Source organism: Juglans regia, chromosome 4 (genome assembly GCF_001411555.2).
Source record: "Juglans regia cultivar Chandler chromosome 4, Walnut 2.0, whole genome shotgun sequence".
Lineage (NCBI taxonomy): Eukaryota > Viridiplantae > Streptophyta > Magnoliopsida > Fagales > Juglandaceae > Juglans > Juglans regia.
The window spans coordinates 25,593,149-25,612,584 of record NC_049904.1 but is presented as its reverse complement, the minus strand read 5'-3'; the positions used below and the strand labels follow the sequence as shown (position 1 = coordinate 25,612,584).

General features: G+C 36.6%; 1 pseudogene; it reads right to left on the bottom strand.

Annotated features, from left to right (window-relative positions):
- Positions 1-14,134: 14,134 nt before the first annotated feature.
- Positions 14,135-14,656, bottom strand: LOC109018706 (annotated as a pseudogene).
- Positions 14,657-19,436: the final 4,780 nt, after the last annotated feature.

Below are 19,436 nucleotides of genomic sequence, written 5' to 3'. Positions count from 1 at the left end.
CTCCTAACTTGTAAGAGATGATTTAGGGATTGGTAGGATTTTGAAAATATAGAGATGATTGAGGGAAGATTCCTAAGTGGTAGGAATCTATCAAGGAAAGATAGGGTGTCAGTTTTGGTAAGTGAAGAAGGTCTTAGTTGACTAGAGTAATTCTAGCGAATGAGTGATTGGTGGGATTGATTGAGTGATTAGAGGGATTGAGAGATTTAAGGGATAAGAGATGGAATAGAATTTGAATGAGTCAACTTCCCTAAGATTAAGGAAGTTGCCAAGTGGGACTCGTGAGGGATGGCTAGGGTTTATGGAAAACAAGTGTTTTGGCTAGGGTTTATGGATTGAATGAATGGTGGCTAGGGTTAGGATTCCTAGAGTTTAGGAAATCCTTATGGAAGGCTAGGGTTACCAAATAAGGCAAGATTTGTGTATGGCAAGATGAAGGCTTAGTGGGTTTCGACTAGGGCTAATGGCTATGATGGATGAAGGGTAAATACGGGATTTGGACAACTAGGGCAAACACTATAGTGGTCGAATTATAGTATATAGATGGATTGAATGGGGCAATGGAAATATATGGTTGAACAAAATGGATGACAATATGGAAGAGCAAGATGGATGAACAAGATGGAATAGTATGATCAAAGGATGAATAGACTAGGGGTGGGCAGCGGGGGAGGGGCCCCCGCTGCCCCGCCCCGCCTCCGTATGGGCTGGGGGGCTACCCCGCTCCACCCATGCAGGGGCGGGGTCCCCTGCCCCGCATAGAGAGGGCCTAGCGGGGGCGGGGGGCAGGATGACTACAGCGAGGCCCCGCCTCGCCCCCACTCCACATATTTTCCCCTGCTGCCCCGCCCCGCCTCCGTATGGGCAGGCGGGCTACCCCGCTCCGCCCATGAGGGGGCGAGGGGGGGGGGATGACCCCAGCGGGGCCCCGCCCCGCCCCCGCTCCACATATAAAAAAATTTTTTATTTATATATATAAATAAATATATTGTATATAGATATATACAATTTATTAAAGACTTAAAATTATATTCAAGTCATTAGATTGTTTTGGCCTCCTAGACCAACCTTTATACTACTAAGTCTCACATTACTTAAGGATGACTATTGTATTGCCTTGGTCTCCTATATAAAGGTTGGTCTAGGAGGCCAAATCAATCCAAAATCTAACTCTAATGAGTTTAAGGTTTTTTTATATTTATAAATTTTAATTTATTATTTAAATTATATTATAATTTGGGTCTAAAAAAATTTTTTTTAAACACAAATGGTGCCTAGGCGGGGGGCGGGGCGGATTAAATTTTCTCCCCCGCCCCCTAGCACTGGGGCGGGGGGAAAATCCCCAACTCCCGCATTGTGCGGGGCGGGGTGCGGGGGAGGGCACCCCCCGCCCCGCACCATGTGGGTATCAACCCTAGAATAGACTCAACAAATGAATATGAAGATTCTTTTTTATTTATATGGATATTTTGATATGCAAGACAAAATATGAACATAAAGGAAAATGGATGAACACGTATGAACATTCAAGAACACAATGACGAACAACTTCAACACCAATTCGAGAATGCACAAAAATAAAGGGACTCAACAAAGGAATATGAAGACTCTTTTTTGTTTATATGGATATTTTGATATGCAAGAAAGTGTAGATGAACAAGATGAAAAATAAATAAAGGAACACAAAGATAACAAAAGATAAACCAATCATCTTTGATTCATGAATTGTACAAAGATGAAAGGAAACCTCATATATTAATAGATAAATGATTCAACACCTATTCACGAATTGCAAGGTGATGAATAAAAGATAGATAGATGGACAACACCTATCACGAATTGCAAGGTGATGATCCTCTACTAGGGATTCATGAATTTCATCCAAGTATCCCAAGTGCAAAAGCACCGAAGTGTTCACAAGAACAAGTCAAACCGTTCCACATAGGGAAAAATGTCAAATGATCAAATATTCTAAACTAAGGTGCTAAGGGTCCTATTTATAGAAAATACAAAGTGAAAACCCTAATAGGTCCCCTGATTAATAAAATAAATAAATAAGTGATAGTGGTGTGGGACCCACGGGGGCCCACAACATTGGCCCTCTTGGCTACACATGCATGCCTAGGACCTTGTCCTAGGACGGTTTTTGATGGGGTCTTGACTCCACCACCGGGCTCACCGTTGGTTTCTGTCTCTGGTGAAGCTTCCCCCTTCCCGAAGCAATGACAATCACCAGAGCGAGAGCACCCACATCCAGGACACGCATTGCGCAGAGGCTCACAGTGGCTAGCAGACAACAACTCACCAGCTGCCAACGAGCTATTAAGGTCGTCGGTGTAACACCCAAGCCCAATATCAAGCCCGCACTCTAAAAATATTTTGGGTTTATATGTATGAAAAGACACTTGAGATTAACGAGTAATTTTGGAATAAACTATGGGCTCAAATTCTATTTTGGCTAATATCAGAATTTTTATTGGGCTTGCTTATTAAGTTAAAATCATTAAATATTTTTGGATTAGATGGAATCTTTTTATGAGCCGACAAATTTGTTGGAAAATTTGGATTATTGTAGAAGTTGAGTCAAGACCCATTAGTATCGATAAAATAGTCGACCCATGAGAAAATTACAGACAAGCCAAAGAGATTTTTGAACTGCTCTAACCGGACAGCCCAGTCCTTTCATTAATTCCATACACTACCAAGTTGTGGGCTTAATTACTCTCAAATGGGCATAAAAATCCAAGCCCATAAGAATCAAAGATCAGAACCCACTCCATGCCGTCTCCACTCCATGCACGTCTCCACCCCACTAGGGTTCACGACAGGGCGTGTATAAATATGTATATATATATATATATATATATATATATACATAACCTGCATGTTTATATTTTTCCAAGTTAGGGTTGTCGTGACCTTGAGTTTCCATAAAAACCCTTCTCCCGTAGCTGCCCTCTCCTTCCCTCAATCTCTATCGCACAGAACAACAGCCTTGCAAGGGACAAATAGCTGCCTCGCAAGACAACCTCTCCACGACGAAGTCACAACTTTTCATGGCCACCACCACTCAATCTGCACATTTGTTTTCTTTTTCTTCTTTTCTCACATCCCAACATCAACCACGGGACCACTGTGGAATAGCCACACAGCCCCCCCAGCCACTGCCACAACCGAGCCTAACCCGACACGCAACCCTGTGTCATGTCTTGTGGCATCGCTTCACCAGATCACCCACTGCACAACAGTGCCACAAGAAGACTGAGAGCCACGCTGCCATAGGAATCGCCCTAAGCTACCATTGATTCTCCACGTCTCTGCCACTAGGGTTGCATCGAATGGAAAGCCCTGTTTTTCACACCCAAAAACAGAACAACCTACGTCCACGCCAACAACCTTAGTTCTTCCACACTCCACACATCAACCGCACGGGCCCCTGTTTGTGCTCCTCAAAACAAAGCCAACTGCTACTAACAACGGAAGCTGTCACCCACTGCCCTGATTGCTCACCATTGCGCCGTAAGCCTTTGTTTCTTTCTCTTGTGTTCTCACACTCTCTCCATCTCTCTCTCTCTCTCTCTCTCTCTCTCTGATGTCTTTGTCTCACCATCCAGATTCGCTACGTCTCCCTCCTCTCTTGGTAAGCTTCTGTTGCGCAACCCCTGCTACACAAAAGAAGCCCACTTTGGTTTGAAAAATAAGAAGTGATTGTTGTGTCCCTTATAAAACTTGTTAAGCATAAAGAGGAGTAACATATTTGAGATGATATTACATTTATGCCCTTTGAGTTATAAGCCTGAGCAAATGTGTTATTAACTTATATTTTGTTGGACTTGATTGTACAATGGGCTATTTTAAGTTGGGTTCTCACTTTATGTTATTTAAAAAAAAGAAAAAAAGTTCTTTCAACAAGAATAAGTTAGAGATTAACCTATCAGTTGACATTATTAATTAGATATAGATTAATGTGGAAAGTTATGTTATTTTAGAGTTACGAGAATTTTATATTTTTCTGGAAAAATAGGTTATTTATTCTTTTAGGCTTAAATATCAGAATACGTACTTAATTAGATATTTAAGTAAGTTACGTTTCTATTTGATAGGTGACGATTGATATTTGTTCGAAACTGTTGTGGAAAAATTCTAAAAATCTAAAAAGTTTACGTAAACGGGGTTCCTATGCTAGATTTTACATAAAACGATTAGACTGAGGTTGAATTTATGAAAAATATGCATGCTTTGTTATGAAAAGAAAAACTTGAAAACAACCTCGGCCATTTTATCTGTATTTGCATGGAATTTCGTTTAAGAAGAGAAAGTATTTATGTCATGGCTGATGTAAACATGAGCTATTTTTTGTATTCTATTTCTGAATTGTGTAAAAATGAGCGAATATGAAAATTTATGCATAATTATATGACTATGATATGACTATGTTGTGTTTTGAATATGTTATGTACTCTGATATGATATGATGTGACCTCTAAAAACCTCTGGCATGACATTCCGAAAATAATGATATTTTATTCTACATTCTGAACTTTGTAAATGCTTGTGTTTACATACTAGTATATGTTCTCTGTTTACTGAGTTGTTGATAATTCACCATTTATCTCAATAATATTTTTCAGATAATTTTGAAGGTTCAGCCTGAAATTAAAAGTAGGAAGTATTAGCAAGATTTGATGATTACAGAAAAATAAGTGCTAAAGGGCAAAAATAATTATTAGAGAGTCTTATTTAGTAGATTTATTTATCTTCTGTTATTTTGGGTACCATGAGACATGGATATTTATGAGTCTTTAAGGAGATTTGAAGTTGTTATGTTGATGTATTTCTTTGGTGTCCTTGTAGAGGAACATATATATTCTTGTTGAACTGATAAATTTATATTTTATGGAGTCTTTGAAATATATATAATTGTATTATGGGAGATGATTTTAGGTTATTGGAGCTAACTCTCCGGATCTCTGGGACTGAAGCATTAAAGCCTGCTTGCTGCCTCTCGGTGACATAAAACGCCGGCGAGACCTTCCCAACAGGCCATGGACTCCTCGACCACGAGTTTCCGTGTGTTGCTCGGCCACGAACTTCTATGCCAACTCCAAACCGCTTACTCCTGACGAGCTACAACTAGGGACGTCGGCGGTGGTTGCCACCGGCATGCTGCCATCGATGATAGAGAACGCTAGTGGGGCCTTTCCCACTGGTCCTGCCACTTCCTCAACCATCCATCAACATAATCGCAAGAAACTATCTCTCCCATCCGCATCCCATCCCGGCCACCTGCATCATCTCATCCCGACCACCTACGTCATCCCGACTCGGCCATGCCAACGCCATCCCAACTCTGCCATGCATAGCCAACGCCATCTCAACTCGACCACATGCATGCAGCAGACAGCCACCATCTCGGTCATGTGAAAGCAGGTAGCCCACACAGTGCTCGACCAACCCAACGCAGCCACATTACTGCTTGGAGTCATGTATCATGATACCTGCCACCTCTCACTACGGGTAGAATATTGCCCTCTACGGAGCGCCTTATGTCTCAGCAAGCAAACCTCACGACATGAGCATGTAAGCCTTGGCCAGATTCGAGGAGACACAGGAACCTCCCCGTGCAAGCCTTTCCCACGAGCAACCCCCAAGTTATGTTCTATAGCCCATGCGACATACCCCACCGATCACCACCCCTCCCGGTCAATGGCCACACAGAATTCATAGGACACAACTACCCAGCGACAGTGCTTCATATAACCACAATAGATTCTACTCGGAGATGCAGTTCCAAATAAATAAAAGTATTGAAGAAAAAGAAGGAGAAAATAAGAGCAAGGAATAAAAGAAACAACAACTAGTAGCAAGCAATTTTCAGTCAAGCAAAAATTAGTTGTTACAGCTAAAACACCTCGGTTTGTCTATCTTTAAATTTACGTAAATTCCATTTTTACTAACAAAATTGGTTCCTGTGGCGCGAAACATTAGCTGCACAACCCCACTCGGGCACCGCTTGGACGTCCCAACATGTCTCCATCGGAATCAATTTCCTGGCATTAACAAGCATGCAGGCATCTGGACCTCAATCATCACGGAAACGTGACTGCTCATGGGCCTTGCCGACATGCCTCAAACCTTCGTCACACTTCAACAGGAAGATTCAAGTGCGCAAATCTCACACTTGTGATTGAAAATTATATACGCTAACCGGTTTGGCTTCTGTAGCATGGTCAAGCGCCTAAACTACTTACCTCCCTCACTCCTACAAGGGTAAACGAGGCAAGTCCAGTCTTACAAGCAACTCGACCTCTGCTCAACATTCCCTCACTTCTACGAGGGTCAATGAGGCGAGTCTAGTCTTACGAACTGCTCGACCTCCTCGACATTTCCTCACTTTTACGAGGGTCAACAAGGCGAGTTCAGTCTTACGAACTGCTCGACCTCCGCTCGACATTCCCCCACTTCTACGTGTGTCGACGAGGCGAGTGCCTACTTACAAACTGCTTGACCTCCTCGACAATCGCTCACTTCTATGAGGGTCAGCAAGGCGAATCTAGTCTTACGAACTGCTTAACCTCCTCGACATTCCCCCACTTCTACGAGGGTCAACATGGCGAGTCCAGTCTTACACACTACTCGACCTCTGCCAAGACAACAAGGCCGGTTTAGCTTATACACTGCTCAATGTTACTCCCGGGACGACATCTCCACCAGCAAATGCCTGGTGTCCACACTCATACCATAACCACTGCCAGCGGGTTACCATCAAGAACGACCACTCAGAGTTCACGTGCCTCCGAGCTCCACAATCGACTTGTGCGGGTTACCTTCAGGATCAAGTCAACGGGCTGGCGACCGCTTAAGTTGGATCCATGGGGTCAACAGGCTCCCTGACCACTTGCATGGGTTACTTCAAACAAACTCTAACGTTAACAGTAACTCACATTGGAAGAAAAAGAATTTACCAACACCGTTGAAAACAAAAACGTCTGATGAATGCGCCCTTCCGACAACGACAGACATTCATAAAGATGGACTGATCGACTACTACCTTTCCCATGAGCGCCAACAGGCGAGTTCAGTCTTACGAACTACTCGACTTCCCTCACAACAACGAGACAAGTTCAATCTTACAAACTGCTCGACCACACTCACGGCAACAAGGTGAGTCCAGTCTTACAAACTACTTGGTCTCCCTCTCGTCTACCAGAGTTCTATGAGGATCAAAGAGGCGAGTCCAATCTTATGAACTACTCAACTTCCATCATGCCAAAGAGGCAGGTCCAGTCTTTTGGCTGCCCGACTTATCACCACATTCATAACGAGTCAACATGCGGGAAAGTTTAGGGACCGCCAGGCTTCCCAGGAGCCCATACAGGCAAGCAAGTCACTCGATTGCTCGACTATCCTCGCACGTATAAAGGCCAAGTTTCGTGCTTGCACCTTACACGGTCGAATACATCTCCCGCCAAAGCTAAGCTTTGCGCTCGAATCGTACGCAGTCAAGTACATCTCTCGCCAAAGCCGAGCTCCGCGCTCACACCTTATGCAGTCGAGCCCACCTCCTGCCAAATTCGAGCTTCACGCTCGCACCTTATGCAGTCGAGCCCATCTCCCGCCAAAGCCAAGCTTTCCGCTCGCACCTTACGCGGTCGAATACATCTCCCGCCAAAGCTGAACTTCGTGCTCGCACCTTATGTGGTCGAGCTCATCTCCTGCGAAAGTCAAGCTCCACGCTTGCACCTTATGCGGTCGAATACATCTCCCGCCAAAGTTGAGTTCCGCTCTTGCACCTTATGCATTCGAGCCCATCTTCCACAAAAGCCAAACTCCACGCCCGCACCTTATGCAGTCAAGCCTATCTCCCACCTAGTCTCGCACTTGGAAGTCTCTCTCACTTAACGCAAGCAAAATAGAAAACCAGGGAGCACTCTCGAAATTTATTTTTCTACATATTTCTCCAGACTATCTATCTATGTCGTATATTTTATCTTGAAGATTCTCAAGACCTTTTTTTGCAGCAAATTTACCTTAAGAATCGCGGGCAACTGGAGGGGATAAAATATCCCAAGCCCCCAATGGGTTTCTAAGCCCAGCACAAGATGAATGGCCCACACTAGAAGACAAAAGAAGTATTTAGGAAGAAGAGACAAGGAAGAGACAAAGGGCTATAGAAAGAAAATGTGTCAGGAGGGAAAATATAAAATGTGACATAAAGAAGAGGGAATGTGACATAAAGAAGGTAAGGGACAGAGGATAAAGTGAGGGGCAGACGACTTTGGGGGGACGATTACTTCAACATCTTCTTCTCCATCTTCTTCAACCTCGCAACCAGAGCTCCAGCGATGGCTTCTCCACCAAAAGATAGATCATTAATTTTCATTGTACAGCAATAATGAGAGACTATGAGAAACTGTAAAATAAGCCACATTAGCGTGTAAAGAAATTTACAAACTGAAGTAGTTTAATGGGATACGTTAGATTGTAATATTTTTTTTTATTGTATAGTAAATTTGACACATTATATATATTAAGCCACATGGCGTGTAAAGTTTCTTACTGGAGTGGATTTAGAACCCTTTAATTGCAAGATGATGCTTATTAGATAGTTTGTGACAACCAGCGTAAGGAAGGCATTCCAAAGTTAAAATGTGTAGCTTGGTATATGGGAATTTAGGCTATGTTTTTGTTGTTAAAGTGAGTTCAATTCATCACAAATCAATCATTGGTGAGATCCACTATGTTTTTAACTTTTCATAAAAAATCTAAATTCATCTCAACATATTTCATACATTCAAAAACATATCCCAACTTATTTATATATCTATATATATTAAAAGAGGATGGCACTCTAATTTTATTGATATACACTCACTTGTGGTAGAGGAAAATCGTGATTACAACAAGACACCTAGGAGATATATATATATATAAGCAAAAAAACCAAACCTATTTATATTTAAATTCATCTCAATAAGATTTATAAAATATAACTATTCACATATCAATTCAAATTGTTTGAGATCAGCTCAGTATCAAAATGCAGCCTTAGACATACTTACATGAGCTTAGGTAATAACAAAAGCTTTAATAAATTGAAAAACAAATGGACTTTAGGAGGAGAGAAGAAACTACCAAAGAAGAAAATAAGGCTCTAGAGTCTAGAGACCCAAATTAGAACTTTGAAAATCCTGACTAATAATTCAATTCGGACTTAGTTAACTAAACACCTGATTGCAAATTGCGATGAAATTTGTCTGCAAAAAAAATAAAAAATAAAATAAAACCGCTACAAAAGACCGCATTCGTTGTAGTGTATGTTATTCAAGAAAATCTGCAAAATTTTTTCACAAGGGAAAATTCTTAATTATGGTTCATAAAGTTTAACAGTTCTTCTAGGTACAAGCGGGTTGGTGCACCAACCCGCATACCAATTATTATTTTAATACTACGTCAGATGCTATTTTTTTTATATAAAAGAAAAATCCGATAGAAGAAATTCTCTATCAAACCTTTCTTCTTTCTTCTCAAACCTTTATGACAGTCAACAATTCAAACCAATGGTCATACTCAAATGTTAAACTCCCTCATATTTTTTCTTCTTCCAGATATCTGAGATTCTCTTTCTTCTTCTATATATCTGAGATTCTGAGCTACATGCATCGCCAACTTCACCCTCTCTGAGCTCCTCCTCCGATCCTCTGCATCCAACTCTACTACCACCGTCCTCGTAGAATCCTCCACTAGCGTCCATGAATCATACTCCCTGTTCCTGTCCCAAATCTATTCCCTTACAACCTCTCTCTGAAGCTCAACCTCTGTGTCCAAAGAGCACGTTGCGTTCATTCTCGTCCCTCCCTCTCTCCACATTCTAGTTCTCTATTTCATTTTTTTTTTAAGATTCAGCAAAATGAAATACTAAATCATGGAATACAACATTATTGAAAGTTACAATAAAGATACTACCAATAATATGAAAAAAGGGAAATTTATGATACCATGTTTACTAGTAGACATTAAGACAATGAAAGATTAATGAATCAACCAAGAACACCCACAAACACGGTTTAGTGAAGGCAACCGCATCTGCTAATCCTGTGCTCTGCTCCTTTTGAAAGATGGCTCTGGGGATGATGATGCCACAACCCATGAGTCATTAGAGCTATCACTGCTGAAAGATGCATCAATAACGTCATTTGGGCTGTCCGGTGCTAACAGATGCTTTCGTTGTTGACCTTTTTCTCACGGGTTTCTCACGGAGGCCATTCATGAGAACAAGTCTCTAGCTTCCTTAAGTTAAGGAGCTTGAAGTGGTCCACTCTGACTTATTCATCACGTAGAAACTGGTCCCATGATAAACTGAGCACGTGGGACACGTAACACCGAAACTTGATGGAAGCTTCGGCTATAAATACTGTGTTTGGTCTCCAGACTCACTCACTCAATTCCCTTCAGTCTTACACCATCTAAATAGAGTGGAGTAGAGTTTGGAAGTGTCAAACACCAGTGAGAAACCGCAGCAAACCAGTGAGGAGCATCAATTGCTGGAGGTACAGTTCTTGGCATTAAAACATGTCGATTCTTGTTTCTAAAGTATTATTCCGTATTATAGAATCGTCTTTAAGCTTAGAGATCATACATACTGATATATGTAGTCCAGACATGGATTCACATGGTCAGAAATACTTCATTTCTTTTATAGATGATTACTCACGATATATGTATCTCTACATGATTCATAACAAGAATGAAGTATTAGATACCTTTAAAATCTTTAAGGCTGAAGTAGAAAAATAATGCGGAAAGCATATTAAGATCGTGAGATCAGATAGAAGTAGAGCATATTATGGTAGATACACAGAGAATGGACAAGCACCTGGACCATTTGCAAAGTTTCTTCAAGAGCATGGGATTGTTGCCCAATACACCATGTCTGGTTCATCGGACTGGAATAGTGTAGCAGAAAGAAGAAATCGAACATTATTGGACATGGTGCGGAGTATGCTTAGCAGCTCTAATCTTCCTAAATCTTTGTGAGTTGAAACACTTAATACGGCAATGTATATATTAAACCGAGTTCCAACTAAGACTGTTCCTAAAACTCCATTTGAATTATGGAAATGTTGGAAATCGAGTTTGCGACATATGCGCTTTTGGGGATACCCGTTTGAGGTGAGAATTTATAATCCACAAGAGAAAAAACTAGACCCAATGACCATTAGCGAGTATTTCATTGGATACGTTGAAAGGTCTAAGGGTTACAGATTTTATTATCCATCTCACAGTACTAGAATTGTGGAATCAAGAAATGTAAAATTTCTTGAAAATGACTTGATCAGTGTGAGCGATCAAACCAGGAACATAGTTTCTAAGAATGATCATTCATAATCTCAACCTTCCACCTCAAGTGATAGATTGGTTATTGTTTACAGCACCCCTCAAGTACAAACTGATGTTGAACGACCAATCATTGAAGTTCCACAAGCTACTGACAACATTCCAATAGATCAGGTAGTTCAAGAGTTGCCAACAACTTTTGAACAAGAGGTTGAACCACATATTTCTCAGGAAGATGATGGTACAACATTAAGAAAATCTATTAGAGTAAGGAGATTAGCAATTCCTAATGATTATGTTGTGTATCTGCAAGAATCTGACTATAACATTGGAGCCGAAAATGATCCCGAATTCTTTTCACAAGTCATGAGTTGTAAAGAATCAGAATTATGGTACAATGCCATGAAGTAAAAGATGAATTTTGTGAAGAGTAACGAAGTCTATGATCTTGTTGAGTTACCTAATGGTGTAAAAGTCATTGGATGTAAAATGGGTCTTTAAAACTAAGAAAGACTCATTGGGAAACATTGGGCAACATTGAGAGATACAAGGCAAGACTCGTTGCTAAGGGATTCACTCAGAAAAAAGGAATCGATTACACAGAAACTTTCTCACCTGTATCTAAGAAAGATTCCTTGCGTGTTATTTTGGTATTAGTAGCCCATTTTGACTTAGAGTTGCAACAAATGGATGTGAAAATAGTATTTCTCAATAGAGATCTAGAGGAGGAAGTTTACATGAAACAGCCTGAAAGATTCCCCTCTAGTGATGGTGAGAAATTGATTTGCAAGCTCAAGAAATCCATATACGGTTTAAAGCAAGCATTCCGCCAATGGTATTTGAAATTCCATAATATAATTTCTTCATTCGGTTTTGTAAAAAAAAGTTATGGATCAATGTATATACCAGAAGGTCAGTGGGAGTAAAATTTGTTTTCTTGTTTTAGATGTGGATGACATTTTGCTAGTAACCAATTATAAGGGTTTGTTGCATGAGGTGAAACAATTCTTCTCTAAAATTTTGATATGAAGGATATGGGTGAGGCATCTTATGTCATTAGCATTAAGATCCATAGAGACAGATTTCGAGGTATCTTGGGTCTATCTCAGGAAACCTATATTAATAAAGTTTTAGAGAGATTCTGGATGAAGAATTGTTCACCAAGTGTAACTCCCATTGTGAAGGGTGATAGGTTCAATTTGAACCAATGCCCAAAGAACGACATTGAAAGGGAACAAATGAATAACATTCCATATGTTTCTGCTGTCGGAAGCCTAATGTATGCTCAGGTCTGTACAAGACCTGACATTGCATTTGTTGTATGAATGTTGGGACGATATCAGAGTGATCCAAGTTTAGACTACTGAAGAGCTGTAAAGAAAGTAATGAGGTACATTCAAGAAAGCAAAGAATACATGCTTATGTATAGATGGACGGACAATCTGGAAGTAATTAGCTACTCAAATTCTGAGTTTGCTGGCTGTATTGATTCATGTAAATCAACATCAGGATACATATTTTTGATGGTCAGTGGAGTTGTATCATGGAGGAGTGCCAAGCAGACTTTGTCTGCCACTTCCATTATGGAAGCTAAATTCGTCTCTTGTTTTGATGCTACTTCACATGGTGTATGACTTAAGAGTTTCATTTCTGGACTTAGAATTATGGATTCTATCTCTAGGCCATTGAGAATGTATTGCGATAATTCCGCTGCTGTTATTATGGCTAAGAACAACAAAAGTGGGAGTCAAAGTAAACACATCGACATTAAATATTTAGCCATAAGAGAACGTGTTAAAGAAAAGAAAGTGGTCATTGAGCACGTCAGCACTGAACTAATGATCGTTGATCCTTTGACTAAGGGCATGCCATCCTTGAAATTCAAGGATCATGTAGTGAATATGGGACTTGGTTCCATTATGTAATTTTTCATTGTATGAACAATATTATTTTTAATGAAATTCTTAAATATTTTGATGTTTTTCTCATATTGATGTGTACCTTAATTTAATTTTGAGTAAATTTATCTGTGTTGGACCAAGAATAAACATAGGATTTATTCATTAAGAAATTGTTGCCACATAAATTACAATGTTTAAGAAATAAATACATGGTAATACATGGAAGGTAAAATACTCGTCATTAGAGGACCTATCGCCATATTCATGTATTTATTACTTAAATGCAGATTATTGATTGGTTTAAGATGAAATATTAGATTAGAAGTGTGGACCAAGTGGGAGAATATTGACCGTTTCTCACAGGTTTCTCACGGAGGCCATTCGTGATAACGAGTCTCTAGCTTCCTTAAGTTAAGGAGCCTTGAAGTGGTCCACTCATACTTATTCATCATGTAGAAACTGATCTCATGATAAACTGAGCACGTGGGACACGTAACACCGAAGCTTGATGGAGGCTTCGGCTATAAATACTGTGTTTGGTCCCCAGACTCACCCACTCAATTCCCTTCAGTCTTACACCATCTAAATAGAGTGGAGTAGAGTTTGGAAGTGCCAAACACCAGTGAGAAACTGTAGCAAACCAGTGAGGAGCATCAATGGCTGGAGTTACTGTTATTGGCATTAAAACCTAGTGATTCTTGTTTCTAAAGTGTTATTCCGCATTATAGAATCGTCTTTAAGTTTACATTCGCTTGTTACTTCAATTATGATTGTGGCCTTGGCTCTAATATATTTCCTGGATAAGCTTGTAGCACTCATTTAATTTTTCCTCACTGATTTTAAGAACATTAGTAAGCTGGTTCTGATATTCTAGGGGATTATATGGCTCAACATCTTCAATAACTTGAAGCATTGTTAGCTAATACAGAAGGAAGATAGCTCATAACAATCAACAATGATAGAAACAATAAGGCGAGATGGTTCATCCAGGGCTTGTCCCGCTGGAACATCAGGCCAGAAGCAAAACTATCAAAGTAATTCACAGCAAGAAAAGCGGTCAAAGCAGAGAACCCATAGTCTGCCTTAACCCTCATAGTCTGCCTTAACCCTCAAAATCCAATCCACAGCCTCTTTCCGAGCCACCATTGAAGGTCCATCTCAGATCAGACTACTCAGACAAACATGGGTTTCTCCTTCTTTAATAATTAGGGACACAAGCTCATCTTTATCCCAAACCATGTCATTCTCTACCAAAACTGAAAGGAAAAGTGAGTGATTTTTCTCATTCTCATCAGCTTTCTTCCTCCCTTCTTCCTCGATACCATCTTCTTCCTCAAAACTCTCCTCCTCACAAAAGAGACCATCAAGGACCATTTGAGGTCTTGTAGCTGTTGGGTTTCTTCTTCCTGCAGAGCCATCTTCTTTTGATAAGAAGAGGTTAAAACCTAATGAAAGTTTCAAAACTTGAATGTAACCCCGTACCAAAATTCTTCTTCAGCAAATTGTCTAAGAGTGAGAGGGAGAGTGGGAAATCTCTAATTCGCTCTCTTGGCCATAGCGTCAAAATGAGTCCCAACCTCGCGACGCACCGTTTTATTAAATTTAAGTCCACCTCAGCCATTGGTGCGCTTCGATGCACAAAAGCGCATGAGAGAATCATTTTTCAAAGTCTAAACACGAGTGAAATAGTCAAGTTCCGAATTTAATTAAATATAAAAATTATATGTTTTCCAAAAATTATATCTTAAATCGATAATTCTGAGAGAAAAATAGCTTATGTAGGTGTCAAATTAATTAATGATGCACGCGCGCAAGGTGTAACTTGTTACCACATATAACTGTAAATTAAAAAGATATTTTTGAATTGGAGTATTACACGCGATAGTAATAAGCAAAGTTATGTTTAAAATATTATTACGTAACAATGATGTCTCTAATTCATGAAAATTTATATTGTTTTTTATCGTGTTGGTCTTCGGGTGGTCCACACGTCTCCTCAATGCCACGTGGCAAACAAACTTTTAGAAATTTCAACAAGGGTATAATTAAAAAAACTTAATTGTAGATTTGTTTTCGTGAAAACTCAACAATTGACTGGGAATTTCTACAATCGAAAGTTGAGAGAGATTAATTTTACCTTTTAACCCCTTATAATATGATAAATGTATAAATATTACACAATTATTTTTAAAAATAAATAAATAAATATAAAATTTATATAAAAAATTAATTTGTTAATTATAAATTATACAATCGTCACGTAATTATTTTAAAAAAAATAAATAAAATATAAAATTTACATGAAAAAAATTAATGTTTTAATAGTAAATTTTACTCTATTTTAAAATGTTTTAATAGTAAAATCATTAAAAGATATACAGAAGGTGGAGCCCTCCATGCTTCCAACCAAAAAACATGACCAATAATTATAATTAACGATAAAAAATTATCAACTAATAGAATGACGTGTCCAACAGGCACACCTAACCTTAGACAAAGTACTGATATTATATAATATATATACGTGGGGACCAACCCTAATTTGTCATGTCCACCTTGCATATATGTCTTTACATAATGTCGGACCCCACGAGTTCCACTACTGAAAATTAAGGTAAAAAATAGGTGAAATAAAATTTTTATAAATAATAATAAGATGATTTAAAAATAATAATAAGATAATTTAAGTTAAATATTTATTAAGTTTTAAAAATGAAAAAAAAATTAAATAAAAATATTATGAAGTTAAAATACAGTTAAAATATAGTTTTTTAATATTATTTTTATTTTGAGATTTGAAAATACTTAATTATTTTTTATTTTTGTTTAAAAATTTAAAAAAGTTTTAATGATTAATTTGAAAGTATTTATATTTAAATGATATCTAAAAAAGAAATAAGATGAGATGAGATGAGAAGTAAATTATTTCCAAATATTCCTTAGGAGTTCTTCTATATTCTAAGAAAAATGCTTGGTTGTCTTTTAAAAGTGCCTCTAGTGAGTTTCATTTATTTTCTTAAATGTTTAAAAAAGTTATTACTAATAAATTTATGTATATTTTTTAATATTTATTAAAAATAAAATAAAATAAAATGTACTAAGTACACATTTGGAGGGCAATTTAGCAATTAATATTGAGTATGTCGAGCACTTTATCCATATGACTTAAAGGGTATAATTTAATTTGTACGATTTAAATTTTAAATTAAAATTTTAAATTAAATTATATCAATCAAGTTTACTACATGTAATATAATTTTTCTAAAATTAAATCGGGACGGTCGAATGAGGACAATTAGAAAAGAAGTTAAAGGTCTTTTCAAAGAAAAAAAAAAAAAAAAAAGTTAAAGGTGGCACGGGATGATCGCTAGCCATTCACATTTCACACCCAAGGGAAGTCTTTGTATGGCCCCCACACACATTGGGCAGAAGTACGGACACCGAGGTTTCTTACTTTTAAACTTTTCAACACGGCCAAAAGTTTTTTTTTTTTTTTTTTAATCTTCTTAAATATTTAAAAGAAAATTATAAAATCATTAAAAATATTTTTTAAATCATTATAAAAAAAATAGATTCCATCTAAAAAGAGTATAATTTTTTTTTATTATTAATAAGACCCATTTTTTATAATTTATTTATTTAAAATTTGCAACTTTCTCGTAGTGGATGGAATGTCTCGCTAAGAATAGTATTTTCCGCTAAAATTAATCCACCAAGCGTCATCAATTGTAAGGATGACGATCGATGTATATTTATAGCTCTACGTTGGACATTAATCTAGCAGCGGCTAGCTTGAGTCATGTGTATATATATACATATCTGCGCCTTGCGCCTATACTTAAAAGTGGCTATGCATGTACTGTTTATTATTGTTAATGTCACTGTTTATCAACAGTAATAAACAGTGTAGAGGTTTCTTTTTTTTTTTTTTTTTGCAATTGTTTATATTACCTTCATTACCGTTCATCAACAATAATGAACAGTGTAAAATTTTTTTTTTTTTCGCATGTTTTTTTCTGCAAGTGTTTATATTATCTCTTTCTCTTTAAATAGACTTTTTTTTGTATTCATCTAAAGAGTAAAATAAATTATTACTTCTATCAAATGCTTGCTTTATAGTCGGATTGTTATGTAATTGTTATTTATAATTCTTGAATTTTTAGTGATTATATTAGAATTTGTAAAAGCAAGTATATATAATTGAATTGATTGGATCAAATTTGTGTGATAAGTATTTTTTAGATTTTTATTTAAGTTATTTAGACTTTTATAGAGTAATACTAAAAGTGATATATCATTTTTAATTTTCAGATTTAATCTAACGGTAGAAGTTTAAATATTGATTTAAACTAACATAAAATAGATAATTAAAATATAAATATTCTATCATACACTTAAAATTAATTTCAATTTATATATATATATATATATTTGTCGATATCTTAAAAGAGGCTATCATATTACTGTTAATCAACAGTAATGAACAGTAAATAAGCTGTGTGGTTTTTTTTTTTCGCATATTCCTATACTGTTCATTACTGTTATGAACAGTAAATAGGTTTTTTTTTTTTTTTTCACGTTTGTTTTGTTTTTTTGTTTCTTTTAGGTTCGTCTGTGTGAATGTCAATGTGCGACGTAATACCACAATTGTGCGTGGGGAATGAAAGAGAGAGAGAAATGAAAGGTGGGGAAAAATATTGGTTTATAGGTTTTAAATTACAACTCTTCATCTTTAATTTTCAGATTTAATCTAACGATAGAAATTTAAATATTGATTTAAACTAACATAAAATAGATAATTAAAATACTAATTTTTTATCATTAAATAAATAATAAAATTTTACTGTACATTTTTAAGAAAAAAAATTATCTAATTAATTTAAATTTTTAATATAATTTAAATTTCATAATAAATGATGAACATAAATAAATAATAATTTTATTTTTATACATTAGAATATTTTAATATTCAAAATTATATTTTATTTTTTTCTTTAATTTGATAGATGTGGCAAACGTGCTTTGCACGTTTATCACCACTAGTGTATATATTATATATATATATATATATATATATATGGCTCACCCCAAAATTTATATTATTTATGCAAGTTTAATTAATACGATTATTACGTTTGTTTATATCATGGACTCCAAAATTTATAAAAATATGTTCATGCACTCCATTTTGAATAAGTCGACAAATATGTGACACATGCACATAAAAAAAATCATATTTTTAATGGTGGGTCTTTCTATTTTTTAAATGAAATATCCGAGATTTGTATAATTTAAATCTGCATTTTAAAATTACTCGAGATATTATATAATTCTAAATGCATGATATCTGAAATAGATGGAACAAAAAGGCCAGCTCATTTGGATGTTGAAATCACTCATCTTATGTCATTTTTTTCTCGACCATCATTCAAACACAAACACTTTTTAAATTAAAATATTCAATTTTTTTATCTAATTATTACAACTTTATCAAACTTATAAACAAACCACAAAATATAATTCAAATTTTTCAATCTCAAAATAAAAATATATAAAAATTATATTCTAACAATATTTTAATTTTATAATATTTTTATTCAATTTTTTTTTCATTTTTTAAAACCAAATAAAACACTTAACTCAAAACATTTCACTATTATTAATTTATTTATAAATTTCTCATTTTATCTCAACATTCAAGTGAGTACGTCCTAATTATATTTAGATAATGCTATATTCTATCGTGAAGTACGCAAATACAATACAGTTATTTTAAAAAAAAAAAATTATTATTAAAAAATTAATTTTTTTATATAAATTTCATATTTATTTACTTTTAAAAAAATAATTATACATTACTTACTTATTCACAATTACAATTATCATTTATCCCTAACATTTATCCCATTCTATGGAATCCCTTCAAGCATATACATGTAAAGCATAAGAAGCTGTACCGACTGAGCCTAGCCAGCCGACACCACCAAAGAAGACCTAGCTACCAAGATCATCACGTGCTGGAAAAACCTCAAGGAAACCAGAGATGATGGATGATCTACCTTGTTCACATTTCAATCCAACGGTTAATGAGACACCCACGTCACAGAAACTTATCGATAAAACGAACGGTCCAGTCGTGTTCTACCTGTCACTCATGAGGCCTTCTTAAATATTAATATTTAATATTGGAAATATTTA